The following is a 20,473-nucleotide window of genomic DNA, read 5'->3' as shown; positions in this document are numbered from 1 at the left end:
GGCCGGTTAAGAGTGACGTTGTACTTTGAGAAGCTTGACAATCATAGGCCATGATGATAAAGGACCTCCAAGTTTAATCTTAGATGTAAGATTTCTCTCCAGACATTAGACATACCATTTTTTTGGAGTTTAGACTGAGCTTTAAACCAAAATCATCATGTCTCTTTTTAATCAGTCAGTTTTGTTAATCAAAAATTGCTTACTGCAGTTTTCAGATGGACTGAAACTGTGTAGAAGCTAAGCTGAGAGCACACAGCAGAGATACTGAGAGAGAAAGACACTGAGAGAGTATTATAGACTTTACAAGCATACAGAGCACAAACATTTAGAGGGGAAGTGAGTAAAGTTGAGTGTAAAAGGTTTCGATAGGTTAATAATAGCAAAAATACATTTATTTATACAGATTTGTATGCTCAAATTAAATTATTCTTTGTGTGATAATGTTGCTCAAAATGTTCCACTGCATGCTCAGGAATGAGGCACAAATAGAACTCCATATATGTGTAGTGTGTGCAGTGTGTAAAGGTGTACTCAGGTGAGCACTGTACTGGATAGTACAGATTTCACCAGCATGCCTATTAACCTATTCATTAGGGGTGCATGATAATATCAGTGGTATTGGGCAATAAATGCTTTGAAATTAAATATCAGCATCGGCCATAATGAACATTGCTTGCCTTCTCCTCCGCTGCCTGGCTTTGATTCACACTGCAGACTGTTTCACTCTCATCCTGTTGGATCCACACAGGGAGCTCTGGATAGCTGGGGGTCCAGCGGAGGTTAGCTGGCTGGACAATACATCACTGTTATATTCATATCATGATATGAGACTACATATCATCTTAGAATTTGGATATTGTAGTATCGTGATACAGCAGAAGTGTTTTTAATGCTGCATTACAGTGAAATTATGTAATTTTCTTAACTTACCAGATTGTTGTAGCTGTTCTATTATTTGCTTTCAGCCACTTTGTCAGTATATATCCACATTACTGATGATTATTTATCAAAAATCTCATTGTGTAAATATTTTGTAAAAGCACCAATAGTCATCCTACAATATTGTTGTGATATCCATATCAAGGTATTTGGTCAAAAATATGGTGATATTTGATTTTATCCATATCGCCCGGCCTTAGCTGGCTGTACTGCAGCTACCCATCCTTTAACCTCCCAGCTAAGCTGAGCCACGGCTGTTATTCAGGTTAAAGTAGGAAGAAGCTGATGAGTGAAGTGGAGCCTGTGGGACCGTCAGGGTGAAACAGTCCACAGAGGAGCTGCTGTGTTTAGTTGCACAGATAGGAAAAACCTCGGCTGGAGTGTGGACCAGAGATTAAATCATGCCCATTAATCCTGTCTGTCTCAAAGAAAAACTGAAGCCACTTGACACATTCATTAAAGTTTTAATGCTGCTGAACTCTAGTCTCTCTAAGTTCTGCCTCCATATATGTCTTTCTTGATCATATTTAGAATCTATAACTGCATGATTAATAGTCTCCTCAGCCACGTGGAAAAACACATGTATTGGTATCAGCATCAGCAATCAGCCAAAGTGAGTTGGAAAATATCAACGTATCAGGTTTTGGTAAAAAAAAAAAATCCAATATCATGCATCCCTACCTTCTATGTTTCATCAACACAGAAACAGCTCTGACTCCATAGTTCTGTTTTTTAACTTTCTGTCTGCACCAAAGTTGGGTTTGTTGTGTTGTTAAAAATTGACACTATCCAGTTCTATAAAATAAAGTAAAGGTCTGACAGAGCTGAGAGAACAGGAGAAACTTTACTCCTCTGCACCACTTACACAGCATCACTAATTACATCATTTTCCCCACACAGCACTGTGATCAGCTGTTCCTGTTAGTGTGAAAATATCATTCTGACTCATCAGAATGTGTTGGTATTTGTGTCTTATTATGTGGATATGACGATGTGATATCATGACAGAATTTGTGTGAGTGATATATAATCATGAATCACAGACTATATCAAAGGACATAGCTGACTGAAAATACATACTTTATGTCGATGAATTAGATTCCACCCCTACAAAGTTAAAACCACCTGGTGAAGTCATGGTTTGTGAAGAGTGTAAACAATAGTAATAACTTAAAAAAACAGCATCATTATACCAATAGAGTAACGTGTATTTCCAACTTTGGGAAATGTATAGCAGGCTGTGTGAACCAATCAGAACTGAGACTTTGCCAGCAATAGAAGTTAAGAGACAGAACAGATAAGATACAATATCAGATATTCCTTTATTCGTCATATGCAGTATGGATAGATATAATCAAGCTCACTTTTTACTGAGGTCCATTCTTCTTTATTCCACAAGAACACAGAGATATTATGTGATAGTACAATGATTTGTTATACACAGTATATCATGTGGACAATGTAGTGGTCAATATACAGTACTGTAGGACTTAGTTTTAAAGTATTAATATTATTATCATTATCATTATTATTATTATCTTCCATTAGACTGTTTAATGTCTGTGGTGTGTACTGTTCTCACTGTGCGTTATGTACCGTGTACGTTCTCACAGTTTAACGGTCAGTATAACAAACTCAGTATAATACTTGAGCCAGGATCAGAGCTTCTTTTAGGGGAAATATCACGAGTGAAACTGCAAATAAAAGACAATACAAAACCTTAGTTTCTTTTACAGCTTGTCACTTATAAACAATATAACTAAACAGTAATGCTATTTAAAGAATAGCTAAATAACTACAAGGCACAGATGAGCCGTTTACATTAACGGTAGGCTGATACACGTCGTTGCTAAGCAACGCACACTTTACATTAGCTCTCAAATGACTTTTATCACAACTTCCCAGTCAATAAACATCACACGTTACAATACTAAACTTAACATTACATATTCATCTTCATTAGTATCAAATATCAGATTATCAAACTTACAGCCATTGCTTTCATGAGCACGAGAAAAGAAGATTCATTGAGTGACCGGCTTCTTACAGCTGGTTGCTACGTTACCCACAGTTATGTGGCCTTCAAAATAAAATTCCAGATCGCTGTACAACTATAACTGAGTGTGTGTGTGTGTGTGTGTGTGTGTGTGTGTGTGTGTGTGTGTGTGTGTGTGTGTGTGTGTGTGTGTGTGTGTGTGTGTGTGTGTGTGTGTGTGTGTGTGTTTCTTATGCAGAATTTCTTACCATACATTTAATCTAATACATTAATTAAATCATTTCAAGTACCTTAACTCATAAAAAGTATTTGTTATTAGTTATTTTAGACTGTGTATTATATACACAGGTTTTAGGTGTTATAATTGTTTGATATTTTTTTAGATACTGCACTTATTTTATTATTATTTATTACATATATGTATTTGTTTTATTAGTGCAACTTGTGTGTATTGTTAGTAATAGGTTTTTAGTTTTTTTGCATTAGATAGTTAGTGATGTGTTTCTATGTGATGTTATGTGTGGCTGTTTTAACTGTTGATGCAGCTGCTGCTCTATTATTATTATTATTATTAGTAGTAGTAGTAGTAGTAATAGTGGAAGTAGTAAGCACCCTAGTACAATAATATAAACATGACATCACTTATACATTATATATTATATATTATATATATTTACTGTATAACCAGTGTTTATACTGTTTTTACCATATTCATATAATGTGTTACATTACGCTTTATGCATACATACTAATATATTTCAAGGTTTCTTCCATGTCTTCTCTGATTCGGATGATCAGTCTTCATTTATTCACACTGGTTGAGTGTAATGTACTGTATACTGTATACTGCATACTGCATACTGTACCTGCCCTTTGATTCAAATTCATTAAACCAGGTCCTTATTATATCTCTCAGGCTAAATGGTTCGTTTGGTGATTTATATGATCAGGTAATCTTGCCCCTGCCTCTGAACTGTTCATGGAGCTAAGAATTAAAGGGTGTGTATCTCATCCAGGGCTGTGAGCCATCAACAGCGGAGCAATCTGCTCGCAAACTTCCTGACCTCACTTCACCTCTATTTCACTGATTCTTCTTCTCTGTGGAGCAGTATAGTGTGTGTGTGTGTGTGTGTGTGTGTGTGTGTGTGTGTGTGTGTGTGTGTGTGTGTATGTGTGAGTGAGTGTGTGTGTGTGTGTGTGTGTGTGTGTGTGTGTGTGTGTGTGTGTGTGTGTGTGTGTGTGTGTGTGTATGTTTCATCTGCAGTCTCCAGCCTTGTGCAGAGAACAGCAGTATTCTGTGTGTGTGTGTGTGTGTGTGTGTGTGTGTGTGTGTGTGTGTGTGTGCGTGCGTGCCTGCCTGCCTGCCTGCGTGCGTGCGTGTGTGCGTGCGTGCGTGCGTGCGTGCGTGCGTGCGTGGATAGGGGGGTTGACGGGGTTAAACAAGCACAGCACAGCACACACGATGAAAAAAAAAGAAGAAAAGATCCAGACTGCTTCTGAGTGTGGATACCATCAGGTTGCGTTTACCTTCTTTCATACCAACAAATGCACACAACAGGCCTGGGGTATCAATTGTGTGTGTGTGTGTGTGTGTATGTGTGTGTGTGTGTGTGTGTGTGTGTGTGTGTGTGTGTGTGTGTGTGTGTGTGTGTGTGTGTGTGTGTGTGTGTGTGTGTGTGTGTGTGTGTGGAGTCAATGCTCTTTCAGGAATTCAACTGGATCTATTCTTGTCAAAATACAAGCACATGCAGTGTCTGTCAGGGATCGACGATCGCCAAAAGAGAATAGAAGCTTTCTTGTGAAACTTCATGGCTCTGCTGAGACCCCTAAAAATAGGGGTGTTTTTAAAACGTGTGACACATTGCATAGATTCAGTTCTGTCTGCTCCACTGCTTCATTTCAGGGACAAAAGCAGCATAAATTGCCTGCCAGAGAGTCCAGCAAAGAGATCTGACATGAGCAGAAATACAGCACACTGAAACCATGACTGCAAATAAAAACTGTCCGTCTCAAACAGCGATTCTTCTCTTCCTCCTGTTTTAAATCAAATCTGCTTGTTTAAAGAATTTTCTGTTATGAACCATTTTTCATTTACTTTTAAATTTCACTTGCATTTTATTTCCAAAGTTCGTGTATGCCTTTTACTAGAGTGTGTTGCTGCTGTCAACAAGGCAATAAGCCAAATGAGAGAAATGTTACCAACGGCAGAGTTATTTCACAAAAATATCGACGTAGAAATAAACAGGGCAATTAAGCATGAAAGTAATATGGATTACAGACAATAAGATAATTAATGAAATTACCATACAGTGGGCTATTTTTCACAATACTGTCAATATCAGAAAGAGATGTGGCAATAAGGAATGAATGCAATAAGGCAATAACTGAAATGTAATTCTGTCATACTAAATATGATTTGTCAATAATGATTTCAGAAAATACACCAAGAAGTAAAAGTTTCATTCGCCTTATTGTCTTTCTGAATAAGTACAATTCTCTAGTAGATTTTGTGTGAAGGTCTACAAAAAATAAGTAATAATAATTATGGGCTATAAATCAAAGCAGTAAGTCAAATTCCTTCATAGTATTTGCAGATAAGGTTCCACAAATGTGTCAGTATTTAGAAATAAGGTAATAAAGCATGAATGTAATAAGATCCAACACCATGGGTCATAAAATCAAATTTGCTCAAACTAGAAAATGGACAAACCAGTAACGACAAAACACAACACATCACAAGAAGGTGAAAAAATAAAGATCAACAGGCTGAGTGAACACAGCCTGGCATATTAATAAAGCCTGGCACAGCAACGCCACTAAATCACACACCTACACAGATACTCATTGCAAGTTCACAGCATGAAATGTGTACCTATAAGTCCAGTACATTAAAACATACAACACAACAGGGACAGAGAAAGTAAAAGTCTAATCCGTGATACCTGCCTGACTTATTTCACTGTAGTTAGTTGGTTCTGTTTCAGGTAGCAGAGAGAGGCTCATTTAGGAAATTGAAGTACAGTATATCAGTGGGACTTAACTGTACATTCAGTACTTCAACAGTGGAAAGTCCATAACTAGTAAACAGGATTAGGGTTAGGGTTAGTCTCTATGTTTGTCTCCTTGCTGGCTATCAGGGAATAGATCATGGGATAAGGTATCTTTGACAATGACAGTTTAATATGAACTCTTCCTCACAGCACTGTTGTCAAAAATGTAAAATTCCACTGGAGCCAAACTAAAAGTAGCTGGCTAGATTGACTTCCATTCCTCTACGCTGATATTCACTCAGTGACAAATAAGGGTTCAGCTTTGACCTCTTATTAGTGTGTTCGGGTGCGTCTGTGATGTGAGTTAGCGGGCTCAGTCCCACCACGTCTGTTTGTATAAAATGAGGCTGTAAAAAAAAACAAAAAGTTGTGGTTTTTCAGGGGATGATAGAAGTATTTCTTGTCAAACAGCAGCTGGGTGCAGTGACCAGAACCAAAACCTTTTCTCACTGACTGTCATGAAACCAGTGCTGGAGCTGGAGACGTTGCACACACAAGCACTGAGCAGATGGATAAACTTCTGTTTGCCAAGAAATAGTTCCACACAACTCCCACTAAAACCACTAAATGTCATGTTTACATTTCTGTTTATGGATTCGACGAATGGGAGTTTGGCAGGTGTTTGAAGGCATATTCAAGAACTTTGGATAGAACTATTTTCACTTTTACAGCTTATTAAACCTTGACCCTAACCCTAACCCTGTCTGTCTGAAAAGGGAACTGAATTGATATTTGGCTTCAGTGGAAAAGACATAGTTGATATCTATGCAGTGGTCCCCCATGACTTTCTTGCAGGTGAGGAGAGTGCAGCACATACTTGACTGGAGCATATATTGTACACTCTCCACTTCCTCAGTGTTTTCATATCACTGGCCTGCTGTACATACTTTAACACTCATATTTAAATATGGTTATAAGAACTCAGCAGCTGTAGTGCATATGTATCTACTTAATAGGAATCTGTTGGTTGTGTTCTGCAGTAGCAATTTCACAAGTCTCCCCATCAAGCCTGCGAGTAATACCACCACCGTATATCAAGTTTAAACCCTCCTCGGTGTCACTTCTCCTCTTTTCTCCTTCTTTTCTCTCCTCCCGTCCCTCTTAACCCCAGGGTCAAAGCACCAGCCAGTTGCACCTCCCAGCCACTTTCACTCAGATTGAATTAAACAGTCCGATGAATGCAAAATCTCTCTCTGTCCAGGCGTGGACGAGGCCACCTCTGTCGTAACCACGGTAACCCACCCCCAGGTCCCCGAGGAAACCTGGCTGTTAAGAGGCGAGATGTGATGCGATTTGATTCTTTGCACACTCACAGAAACGCATACACACACTTAATCAGTCTGTAACTTTTTATTGCGGGGAGGGGGGTGCAGGAGGTAAAATGGATGAGCATGGTGTTTGTAACAAAAAGGGAGCCATGCATACATTTTATGGTGCATTACCCCCTCCTGGGAAAAGCCACTTGGGCCTTTTGTGCTCGACAGAGCTCATAGTACACCCGCTTTGTCTCCAAATTAAACTCTGTCCCCAAATCTCTGTCAAACCCCCTCCTTCCCCAAAACGGCCTCATTCAACAAGTCACACAGAGACACTGAAACATTTGCAAGAGCTGTAAGAAAGTACAAAGAGGAAGAAAGCAAAGAGAGGCCAGCGTTCTTTTGATTTTTGCCTGTTTTTGGGTGAAGGCCTGTAGTTTATTTGATTTGGATTTGGCAAAGCAAAGCAGTTCTGCTGATTTGCTTCATGTGGCTGTATTTCATTTTCTCCTGAGAGTCCGCTGTCCAGTACATTAGATTGATTAAAGCCATAAATAAGATTTTAACAGGGCAGGGCAGGCCATGTGATGAATGAAATATACACTGTTTGAAAAAAAACTAACAGAGTGATCCCTGCCTCCAAAACGGAATATTTATATTTCCACTGTGACTGCAGCACTAAGATAAGATGAAACTGTGTAGAAATGAGGTTGTAGCAACAAAGGATCGTGATATGACAGCTGCTACTATAACAACTACTGCTACTACTAATCATAATAATGATAACAGCCTGTTTAATACAACTATTGTTCCCATTTAGCCATCAGACAAGTTTCTTTTTGCTTGAAGTAAAACTGAAGACTTATTATTCTCATTTGCTCAGCATAATGTGTGTAATCATTGCAGCTGTAAATGATGTTGAACGGACATTTCAGTCATTTAAAATTGCATTTTCATAAAGATTGGGTGCTTATGAGAGGCAGCCATGCTATCGGCTGTGTGAAGTCCACTTTATATCATGCTGTAATATCTTTCTGGCTCACTGCTACTAGGATTTGTCCTGTCTTCATTATTCTGAGTCTAATGATGTAATTATTAGATATAGTATCAGTCATGTCTTTATTTCCTAACATGCATTTCAACACTGTCTGTAAATTCATTCCTAATTCAGTGCTATAAAATGTTATATCATTATATTCCACAGTTGTTATTACTGATTCATGGAGGTGTTATCAGTGTGTTAATGCTGGTTCATGCAGTTCATGGTCAGCATCTGAACCCTTAAGACACAGCGGCGCCCCTTGCTGCTAATTTTGACTTTATATATACTGTTTGGTAGTTTGGTCTACCCTCTAATCTGCCAGCTGATTGATGTGTTGTGCTCCTCCAGTGACACCGAACACTCAGCGTATTTACACTGCCAGTGAAAGCTAACAGAGGCGTTTGTGTGGTTCACATTTAGCAACGACCACCTGCGGCAGATGAAGGTCATCTGTCTGACCGTGGATGTTACTCAACTATCTAAAGACGAGCCGGACAGTAGTTGTGACACTGATTTTTGAGGAAAAATAACAAAACTTTGACAGTGTGGATGTCAAAGTGTAAAGCAGAATGACTGTAATTACTGTAGTGTAAAGCATGTCATTATGAATTAATTATAAGGGAGAAGCTGCTACCATGTGAGGTTGGGTGGCAGCTCACTATTGGTTCATGTAGGTTCGTCTGGTGTTGTCAGAATGTAAGAAGAAACCAAATGAACTGACTTCATGGAGAAGAGAATTGCATTGTTTCTCTAAAGTTGAAGCTTGTTCAGGTGAAGCAGCTGACAGCAGTACGGGTCATATAAGTCTAGTCATGTATTAAACTGGACAACACTTAAGTATAAGTTGAAGTATGAGTCAGTGAGAAATAGGAGTTGGCAAGATGAGCAATTCAAAAATATCCTAAAAGCAGCATCAAGATTGTTAATAGTAGTTCTAAAATACAGTAAAAGTGGTAAATAATTGACATACTCACACTGTTATATATAGGTTTTACAAGTGAGCTACCACCACACTAATGGCAGCTTTACTTCTGTCTACAAGACAGGTAGCTGTAGCTGGTTGAAGTATGTATAAGCATTAAAATAGAAATATTTAAGGGCAACAATGACAAGTTATACTTAAGTACAGTAAGTGAGTGAGTAAATATGTATTACACATTATTACACAAGCCAAGTCTAGTCATGTACTAAAACTCGACAAAACTTAAATATAAGTTTACATACAACTTGTTTATATGTTCAACATGTAACAGTGTTTACAGCAGGATCTTCTTAGATACAGTAAAAGTGGTACAGTTAAATAATTGACATACTCACACTGTTATATATAGTTTTTACAAGTGAGGTACCGCTGTGCTAATGACAGCTCTACTTCTGCCTACAACACAACAAGGTAAATAAATGTAGCTGTCAGAATAAATGGAGTGAAGTAGAAGTATGTAGTAGTGTAAAATAGAAATATTTAATAAAAAACTATACTTAAGTACAGTAAATATGTATTACACAATATTACACAAACTTGTCAACGGTTTACCAGTTACCAGTTTCAAAAGTTTACACACACACACACACACACACACACACACACACACACACACACACACACACACACACACACACACACACACACACACACACACACAGTCAGCTGTCAATTAACACATTCAGCACAGCATTGTCTTTTGAGTCAAGGCAAGAAATTCACAAATGCAGCATATATTTTTTATCACAGCAACAAACTCACATGCTCTCCTTAGAGGGAAGCGTGCAAGCTCCAAAAAAATATTTTTAAAGTGAGTAACACAAATCATGTAGCCTCCTGTTTTTTCTTGTGAAGTGATTAGGAAATGGTGGAGGGAGTGAAATTGTTTGTCCTGAATGCAAAATGCAGGTCAGAAGCAGCTCCGGCTGCTGGAAGATTATTCCCATCTTTCTTCTAGGACACACGCTGATGCACTGTGGATGTTATTAATGAATGTTTCTCTCTATACTCCTGCCATCTAATTGTCCCCAACAATGTGTTTGGCCCAGAAATGACTTATATAAATAACATTATACTGGAATCAGATACATATTTAGAATGTAGGACAGATTCAGTTGAATTTTAAGCTGCAGTGCGACAAATTTTGCCAAAATACTGAAGTTCCTCTGCTTTTTCTCCTCCGAGTTGGTTTGCCTTCTTTTTGGCAGCGCAGCAAGAAGTGTGTCTTTGTGTCGTCTTCTTTCTGCTGAAAAGCTAACACACTCTAACACTCTTTATATTGGAAACATCCCTCTCAGTCTGTCACCCTCTTGTCCCACAGTGTCTGTGGAGTATGATTGAGGACTAATTGAGTTCCCTTTCAATCCCCACATGGCCTTTTCCCCAAAGTGACAAAGTGACTTTGAGTCAAATGCAACCTAAACACCCCTCACACACACACACACACACACACACACACACACACACACACACACACACACACACACACACACACACACACCCCGCTCCATGCACTCTCTCTCATACACACACAAATACATGTAAACTAATATACAGTGTGTGTGTGTGAGCAGAGCAAAGGCTGCAGGCTGTTTGTGAAGAGGTTATTCAACCCCATAGGGAGTCCATGGGGATAAGAATAACCCTTACCATGGCTAAATGTCACTCTAAGTGGTGTGTGTGTGTGTGTGTGTGTGTGTGTGTGTGTGTGTGTGTGTGTGTGTGTGTGTGTGTGTGTGTGTGTGCGTGCGTGTGTGTGTGTGTGTGTGTGTGTGTGTGTGTGTGTGTGTGTGTGTGTGTGTGTGTGTGTGTGTGTGTCAAATAACTTCATTTGCTGGATGCTTTTAGATGAAAGAGCCAGGGGCCACAGCTGCTTCTCCTCTGGTCCTTCAGGAACACTCTGGGGTGCCTCTGGCTGCTTTTAATAAACACTTTACCATCACTCTCCATTCAACCACACCGCCACGACCACCAACAACACACACACACACACACACACACTCTCTCTCTCTCTCTCTCTCTCTCTCTCTCTCTCTCTCTCTCTCTCTCTCTCTCTCTCTCTCTCTCTCTCTCTCTCTCTCTCTCTCTCTCTCTCTCTCTCTCTCTCTCTCTCTCTCTTTATTGACATCAGGGAATTGATGGTTGTTTGCTCTTTTTTGTTGAATCATTTTTTTAGTGAAAAAACAGTGAAAAAAACCTTTAACAGAAATAAAAGTGAAACTGATTCTATATATATTCACAGCAGTGCATCCTGTCATCTCTCATCCTTTAACCATCACTTTTAGTGTATAAAAGTAAACTTTAATACTGAGGAATGTCTTAGCTGTATCTTTGTATTTTAATTCATCATGCTTGTGTTTTTTATTATTTTCTTTTTAAAATATTGATATTCATCAATGAATAGGAGTTACAGTACAGTCCACCTCACACTGACCTCTTACAACACAATACATGACTCTCATGTTTCACCAGTAAGGCTCACATTTTAATACCCCTGTTTAGCCTTTGTGATTTCAAAACATTGATTTTCGTAACAGAAAAATAAAAAAGTCCTTCTCATGAAATCATAGAGCAGCACAAGTGTCTGTGCTGTCAGCAGTCAACAATCAGCACTGAGACAGAGGGCATCAGAGTCAGAGTGTCAAACAGAAACAAGGCAACGTTCTGCTGTGTCATTATTATATACTATTAACTATATAAGTCACTTTTGTCACTACATGACAAAAATACTGATCATTTCAACTTTTAAATTTGACTACGTGTAGGCCAATAAATAAGTAAAGGATCCATTCATTTATCTTCCCAACACATTTTTTATTCCTGGCAGTGTGCAGAAAACTATAAAACCACATCTTCATGTTGGGGAATTAAGTTTAAACACGATATTGTTGAACAGAACTGAGCTGAATAAATGAAATGTTTTAAAAATTCCAAATAATAAAAATACCTGAATTATTTTTGGCGTCTGGTCCCAATTTTTCTGGAGTTGAAAAGATTCATATTTCTAAAGTCCTGGTTGTGGCCCTGATAGCTCCAAAGTCAATGTTTACTCTCATTTACTGCCATTATGGCTCTCCCCTGTTTGTTCTCTCATTTTTGGGGGTGGGGGGCTGGGGACATTTTTATTGCTGTTTCAGGCTCTTTTGTGTAGTGCTTAGATTTGGAAACAGCTTTGACTGCAGAATGTGCATACCACCTTTTTTTTCAATTCCCATTTTCAAATGGTGACGTGTTTAAAAATGTTTATTTTCTGTAGAGTCAAGAATCCATACAGGTCCATTATTTTGAATCCTTGTTAATAATCCCTAAAGGATAAACCGTAGTGACTTTTCCTTTAACACCAACAACAGGTCAATCATTTACTTTTGTGTGTTTTCAGTGTTTAGAAGAATGTGCATCAGCATGCTAGCATTATCACTGTAAGCATGTTGTCATTAACATTTAGCTTTTAGCATCAGCTTTTCATTTACACTAATACCACGTTGGCATGTGATGGAGAACAATGAGGTATTTTTTTTTTGAGCAGCAGCAGGAGAAAGGACACTCAGGTCACACTGGGTTTGATTCGTTCAGTGACATGCAGGCTGTCAGTCTTCTCTACATATGTGTCCCTGACAACATGTGAACTGTCTGCTCACAGGATTATAGCAGTAATACTATCGCAACTGCTGAAGGATTTAATAAGGTAGATCCAGTTGTCGTTTCGCAGCTGCAGTCTGTCATGTGAAAGTACTAATGTGTTGTTACCCTAAATCATATTTTGAAGCGTTGATCTACTTTTGACCAATTAAGTTTGATCAAAACATACAGTGTGCGAACAGTACAATTCTTTGAAAAGTCAGAATTAGGAGCATAAAATGTTTAATGTTGCATTTGCAGAAGACACACTGCCTTTGAAAGGTCACAAACTGAATTTAAGATTTAAGAGGAAAAAAAACTTCTCAAAAACTCCCACTTTGTGGAAAATAGGGGTGTCACGATTCTCCAAATCCTCGATTTGGTTTTATTTCTATTTTAAGGTCACGATTCGATTTGATTCGATTCTCAATCCCTTTTTTTTGGGTTCCTTTTAGCACAGATGCCATTTTTAGACTAATCATGAGTGATATAATCTCTATCAGTTGTTTGTAATGTACCACACTAAGGCCCTACTGTCAAAATTAAATCATTTATGAGCAATATAATGTAACAATCAGCAATCAATTGGAAACTTACTGTAAACAAAAGAATCATGTAGTGACCCTTTTGTAACTGCAGTGTGCACTCTTCATATAAGTTGATATTCAAGTTCACAATAAAACAATAACTAAATTAAAACAGCCTAATGTCCATAAACATCCCTGAACAATGAAGTGTGTTAACTGTCCTAACAGTATCCTAACAGTATCCTAACTGTATCCTAACTGTATCATCTCTTGTGCTACAAATACCCTTATAGTGCTAGTTATTGCTTTAATGCAGACATCCCAACTCTCCCGCATATTGATAGCGACTCCCTGACGCCCGCAAATTATATACAATCTCCCGGAATCTGCAGCCAGCGAGCAAGAGCGCGTGCTAGAGAGTATCTGCGCGCACGCGTGTGTGTTTGTGTGACCATCAATGCAGCGCGTGTGAGAGCACAGCGTCCTCATAGCTCTGTGTTGATGCTTATTAGACCAATCACACCCCCACACCGGACCAACAACCAGTTCGAGTTTGGTTGATGTGTCTCCTCTCTCAGCCGTTGCCATGGTGTGTTTTTACCGGCTGCAGGTTAGAGGAGGTAATGTTGACTCGCTGCATTTCAACACGTGTGTGTTTTTTTCCCTCTTGACTCGCCTGCGGGACGTGACTTTGGGGGCGTGGCTACATCCTCGATTCCTCCATTGATTTCTAAGGTCGAGATCGTGACATCATTTAGATCGATATTCGATTGACAATCGAGATTGTGACACCCTTAGTGGACGAGTAGTTGAGCTGTTATGTTGAACACATTTACATACTGTACGTGCCAGCACAGTGCCTCATGCAGAAGTACAACAACAACAATAATAGCTAGAAGTAATAAATGCATAGACTAGTTTTTCTGTTTCTGACTTTTGCAGTGTTAGATGTAAAAAGACAGTCCTTAAAATTTGTTTTACGTGGGAGTTGAAGGACAAATCCTCATCAAAGAGAACATCCAAATTCCTCACGGTGTTGCTGGAGGCCAGAGTAATGCCATCCAGAGTAGTTATATCATTAGATAATGTGTTTCTAAGGCGTTTAGAGTCTTCTCTATTACTAAACAGTAACAAAAATTGTCCTTAAGGGATGCTTTGGGTTTAGCTAACTGATTGGTTTCATCAGGCTTCATTGATAAATATAACGGGGTATCATCTGCGTAACAATGAACATTAGTGTAATGTTTTCTAATAATATTACTTAGTGGAAGCATAAGGTGAATAGCATTGGCCCAAACACTGAACCTTCTGGAACTTTGTGTCTAACTTTTGTTTGCATGCAAGATTCATTGTTAACGTGTACAAACTGAAATCGATCTGATAAATAGGACTTAAACCAGTTTAATGCAGTTCCTTAAGTGCCAATTAAATGTTCCAATCTCTGTAACAGGATGTGATGGTTAATGGTGTCAAAGCAGCACTAAGATCTAACAGGACAAGTACAGAGAGAAGGCCCTTCGTCTGATGCAATTAGAAGGTCATTTGTAACTTTCACCAGTGCTGTCTCTGCTACTCTGCACTCTAAATTCTAACTTAAAATCCTCATATAAGCTCAATCCTCAAATATATATAAGCCTGGTTGGGATGGGGTATAAGAGATAGTCGATGGGAGAAAAACAGTCTAAATATATATCAGTTTTACAGCTGTTTTTAAGGTTTCTGTGTTTGGGGATGAATTGGTGCCTGTTGAGGCCAGGAGATGATGAACTTTGTCTCTAATAGTTCGATTTTTATCATAAAAGAAGTTTATGAGATTGTTATTGCTTAGAGCTATAGGAATAAATGGATCAGTAGAGTTATGACTGTTTGAAGGGTTGAAAAAGAACATAAGGCTGTTTGCCAGGCTAAGCAAGATTCTTCCAGTTTGATGGAACGCCATATCCTTTCAAGTTTCCATGATGTTTGCTTTAATTTGTGTCTTAGAGAGTTATAGCATGGGGCTAACCTCTTTGGTTTTATTATCCTTTTTATTTTTAAGGGGGCACTATCAACAAGATGATCAAGACAAGATGAAAAGATGATAGTCCCAAAGAGACTAAAGTTAGCATGAAAGTCCTCTGTTGTATTGAGACATGGCATTGAATACTGATTAGCTATCAGATAGACATCTAGTTATTTTTGACTAATGTTGTGTGGTCCAGGAATTCAAAAGTTATTAAGTAATGGTCTGATAAAAGAAAATTCTGTGGAATGACTAATACGTTTTCAATTTCACGCCATATGTCAGAACTTAGGCTTTCAGTTTCAGTTTCAGTGTCTTTATTAAAACTGTCTCATAGTGGATGTAATTTATCTTCTTGGTCAAGTGGGCTGCAGACCGTGTTGCTGATGTTACTTTTAGCAGTTTGAGTAAGAAGAAACTTACTTAGAACATTGATAGGACTGTAGGAGAATGAACAATAAACAGTTTGGCTGATGACAGTGACATCAAATTCTTAACCATTCTGCACTCCATCACTAACAACTATGTTATGTAGGGTGGATGTTATATATTGAATTGCTAAAGAAAATGCCAAATATCAAAAACAGTATTTGATTTCATGAATTTCAAGGATGTTTACCTAGCATTCATGTGTTTTGAGGTCATTCATGAATACAAACTGCATTGTGAGCAGAGTAGAAGGGATCCAGAACACTTCAGTATAGTGACACAGAACTGGGCCACTAGTCTTTACACCTGGGAGCTCCACCTGGATCTGTTTCCATCTCCCCATTACTTTCCTTGTAACACATCCACCTGATTTGGCTTGCTCCGATACCTTTTCCAGAAACCATAGTTACCTGCTGTTTTGTTTACCAGCGGACAGTCTGAGGACAGGAGAGAACTGTGCTTAGCGACTGGCTCTGTGACACAACAACCCATTGAATGCTTTAGCAGAAGGAGTTTGGGTGGCTCTATGAACAGACCCCTCCCTCTCTACCATCTGTTAAGACAGTTTGTTTGTTGTCTGCTTTTACTGTGGTTCATATGGTAATACTGAAAGTGAAATATTTCATAATAATGAAAATGAAATATTTCATAATAATGAAAGTGAAACATTTCATAATAATGAAACATATGCAGTATACAGTGGGGAACAGGAAGCAGTTATAGGTCCAGCCCAGAGAGTTTAACAATGAATTTGACTGACCTTTAATAAAAGACACCGCTATGCTGATCTCATAACAGATATATCATCCAATGTTTATAGTTTGGTGTAAATGTCACTATTTCACTTTGTTGTTCTTTTTTTGGCAATGAATATGTATAGTCTGATAGGAGATCCAAAAACCAAGCAGTTTTTGAGATTTTTTGAGAACTTATTTTTACCCTCTTGCCAATTTCAAGAGAAAGAACTTGTATAGGTATCACTGTGTGAAAGTTTGTCTTTGACTCATTGGCCACATTAAAAAGGGTAGAGCTGGACCAATATATCAGCTATTCAATATGATCGGCAGATATTGGCCTATCACAGATATATAGGTATCAGCATTTATGTTGTCTGATATGCATATCTTTTTTAAAGTTATATAGGCAGCATTTTATGTATGTATCCTTTTTCTTAATTAAAGTTGAATGTGTACATATACATTTTTTGTTGTATGTACTTTATTATTTAAAGTCATTCATAATTATTAAATTCTCAGTGAAGTTTAGTGTTTCAGTCATTTTATACAATGAATATAGTTAAACAGTAAAATATCACGCCTCCATTACATATCTTTGTTGCAAAGTGTTTGATAACCACATTGCAAAAAATGTGCTTTTTATGAACATATGCTGTATATAGAGTTATCAGCCCATATATCGATGTCGGAATTTTTTAAAAACTCCCTAATATTTGTATCGGCATCAGCCCCAAAAATCCAGTATCAGTCAGGCCCTAAAAAAGGGTATTTTGAAATTTACTGCACAGATTATAGTGATGTTAGAAACACTATATTTAGAAGTATTTTAAGTAGAATTATGATGTATATAATTATTCTAAGAAGTTATAATCTGTATGTACCCATTAAAATCAGATATTCAACACTCAATGTTGAAACTAAACAGTATGTCAGTCTAGAAGTCTAGAAGATGTTTTATTATCCTAAAAGTAAAAAACATATATATGAAATTCTGTATATACTCTCAGCATTAAGTTACCAAAGCCGCTCCCTTGCTTGATGATAAAGTTCACCCCTGGCCAAAATGTTGGCTGTTTTTGGATTGAAATCACAAGGGTGATTCAAGGTTGGCCTGAAGGATGGTAGGTTTTGATACATTACAGTGTCTTATACATCAACCTTATACAGTTTACCTCCTAAACAACACATGATCAGTTTGGAGCTGCTCCACTGGTCTATGCGCTCAATTTGTAATATATCCTAAGTTTATTTTCCTTAATGTCAGTTTCTCAGAAGTAGGCCTTTGGCACTGACACATTTGGTACACCAGTGATAAACTAAGCTATCCAGTTCCATTTAAGAGGAATCATTATGTAGTGTTTAATGGAAAACTGACTAAATACAGACTCCATTTTTCACTTTGTAAAATATCTTTCAATGGCTGTGTGAGGTTAAAAGACGTGGTCGGGAGTACGCTTCCCGACTGCTCCCAGATGGCTAGAACAGGAATTTTCTTCAAATTGCTTTAATTAATTCATATCTTTGCTAGGGGATTGTAATTACGCTGACACATTCATAATTTACCTATGGGAAAAACTGCTATTAATTTCCTTCTGTGAATGTCCTCTTGGCTTTTCTCGTCACCTCTTAGGAGTTCCTGTAATTACATTTTGAATACATACTAAATGTTCCTTGTCTGCCTGACAGACCTGAGCATATGTAGAGTAGAGTGTCACTTTTTTACACATCTGATACATTTTTTTGCATTACCAAATCATATTTACTGAAACATCCTCAAACACAGAAAGCAGCACACAGGTCAGGTGTAATCAATTCTAAGCAAGGCAGACATACATACATACACATCCAGGAGATGTTCTCTACTCAAAGATTCAGTGATTCATATAAGGTCAGGGTTGAGCATGAACTGAAGTGTGTGAATTACATGACAGCATGAACAGGTGCATCACTACATCTCATCTCAACACATGCTCACACATGCACATGCAAGACTTACATTACAGGTGGAGCTGTGTGGGGTTGAGGCACAGACCATGTTCTGCAATATCCCTGGTTCCAAACGTGCCAGTAACCTGTGTTGCATCCCTCTCCATAACTTCCTATCATCTCTCCACCATTGCTATCTAATAAAGTTAAAAAGTCAGAAATAAACTGTAGAACCAGTCAGACCCCAACTGAATAGAGCTGAAGATATTCTGGGTGTGATGTCTCTTATTGGTTAACATGTGTGCCAATGTGAACTGACACATTCTGTGAGTGTGTGGCACATTCACCACTAAAATACTGAACTACTGTGTGGGATACATTGCGTCCTCTCTGCTTTTTTTTCCTTGTCCCCCACAGGAATTACACCAATGTGTTTTTGTGTGAACCACTGTGCACACATGTTAATGTGACTTGGCAGCAAGTACAATTTCACTACTAATTGAAGCACAGTTGTGTAGATGGGACAGGGTGGGGGCATACAGTACCTGGTGTGTGTGTGGTGATGGGGGGTACTGATCACTCTGCCAGACCAGACCAATTAACTGCCTTCCACTTGACCCTCCTAAATCCTTCTGTCAGGGTGAGACCTCCTCCACAGCTCCGCATGGCCCAAAGGCCACAGCTGACAGCTTATAGCTGCTCACACACTGCACACAGCTCAGACTGAGAGAGCAGGATGGTATTTAGTGGAATCCTTGTTATTCTAAACACTTCTCATACCTAAATTACAAAATGAGCTCAGAATATAAATAAAGGATTGTTTTCTGATAGCCACCTGTCGGTCGGCTGTGGCTCAGGAGGTAGAGCGAGTTGTCCACTAATCAGAAGACTGGAGGTTCGATTCCCGGCCCCTCCAGTCCACATGTCGATGTGTCCTTAAGCAAGATACCAACAGCGAATGTGTGTGAACGTTAGTTTCCTCCTGATGTGTGGCAGCCCCTGTCGTCAGTGTGTAAATGAATGTGACATGGAGTGTAAAAGTGCTTTGAATGGTTGAAGGACTAGAAAAGAGCTGTACAGTCCATTTATGGAAAACTTTTGATAAAGTTCAGGCAACTGGCACTATTTGTATAAAGTTAAAGGAGAGATCATTTGTGGTTATGTTTGAAAGGAACCAGTGTTGGCTGTTGGTAGAACATTGGATGTAAACCTAAAGAGAACTACAAATAGATCTGCTTTGTAACAGGATGAAGGCTTGCTTCCATGATTGGCTAACGTAGTGATGTAGCACATTATGCTGTGTGTATGTGTTTTTAGTAGAGCCCTCTACGGTACATTGGGCTAACCGGTGTCATTGAAATGAATGAAGGTGCTGCATTTTTTCACGCCGTCATTGTTCACGTGAACACAAGGAGGTCATAGAGGATGTAATAAACATGTGACACCCTTTATCCTGACACTCTGGATTTGGATATGGAAAGCTCCACAAAAAAAAACCCTTCAGATGTAAAAGGAAAAAGGATAGAAACCGTGTCCAGTATCCTGAGGAATTACATCCATTTTAGATGGAAATTTGGAATGAACTGCATCCAGTGCTTAACGCTCAGTGCCAATGCAAGTAGTGTGTCCTTTAGGTAGAGGAGTGGAAAGTAAGAGTGTGAAGGTCGGGGTGGTTGAAGGACATGTAACGCATCTAACTCTGAACCTTTCCTGAACCATAAACTAATATAAACTTATATAAAGCATATGGATCAGAGAAGGTATCAAGCAACATGTAGGTGCTGCCAAACAATGGAAGGACCTTGACCCTTGACCTGATTATGAAACTAATTCATAAAGCTTTACATTAAGAAAACAAAATCTGGTTACACTCTTGCTTTCTATCATTTACTCAAGGTTAAACCATACAAAACTCACTGTACTCACCTTTTAGTTGCAGAAATGAGGTTGAGCCATGTTTTCAGTTTGA

General features: G+C 38.5%; 1 protein-coding gene across 1 annotated transcript in view; it reads left to right on the top strand.

Annotated features, from left to right (window-relative positions):
• LOC133980500 (ADAMTS-like protein 3) overlaps positions 1–20,473 on the top strand; it is a 194,184-nt gene that overhangs the window by 32,838 nt on the left and 140,873 nt on the right. The window lies entirely within an intron of this gene.

The sequence above is a fragment of the Scomber scombrus genome, chromosome 1 (genome assembly GCF_963691925.1).
Source record: "Scomber scombrus chromosome 1, fScoSco1.1, whole genome shotgun sequence".
Lineage (NCBI taxonomy): Eukaryota > Metazoa > Chordata > Actinopteri > Scombriformes > Scombridae > Scomber > Scomber scombrus.
The sequence above is the reverse complement of the archived record's forward strand: the minus strand, read 5'-3'. Positions and strand labels throughout refer to the sequence as shown.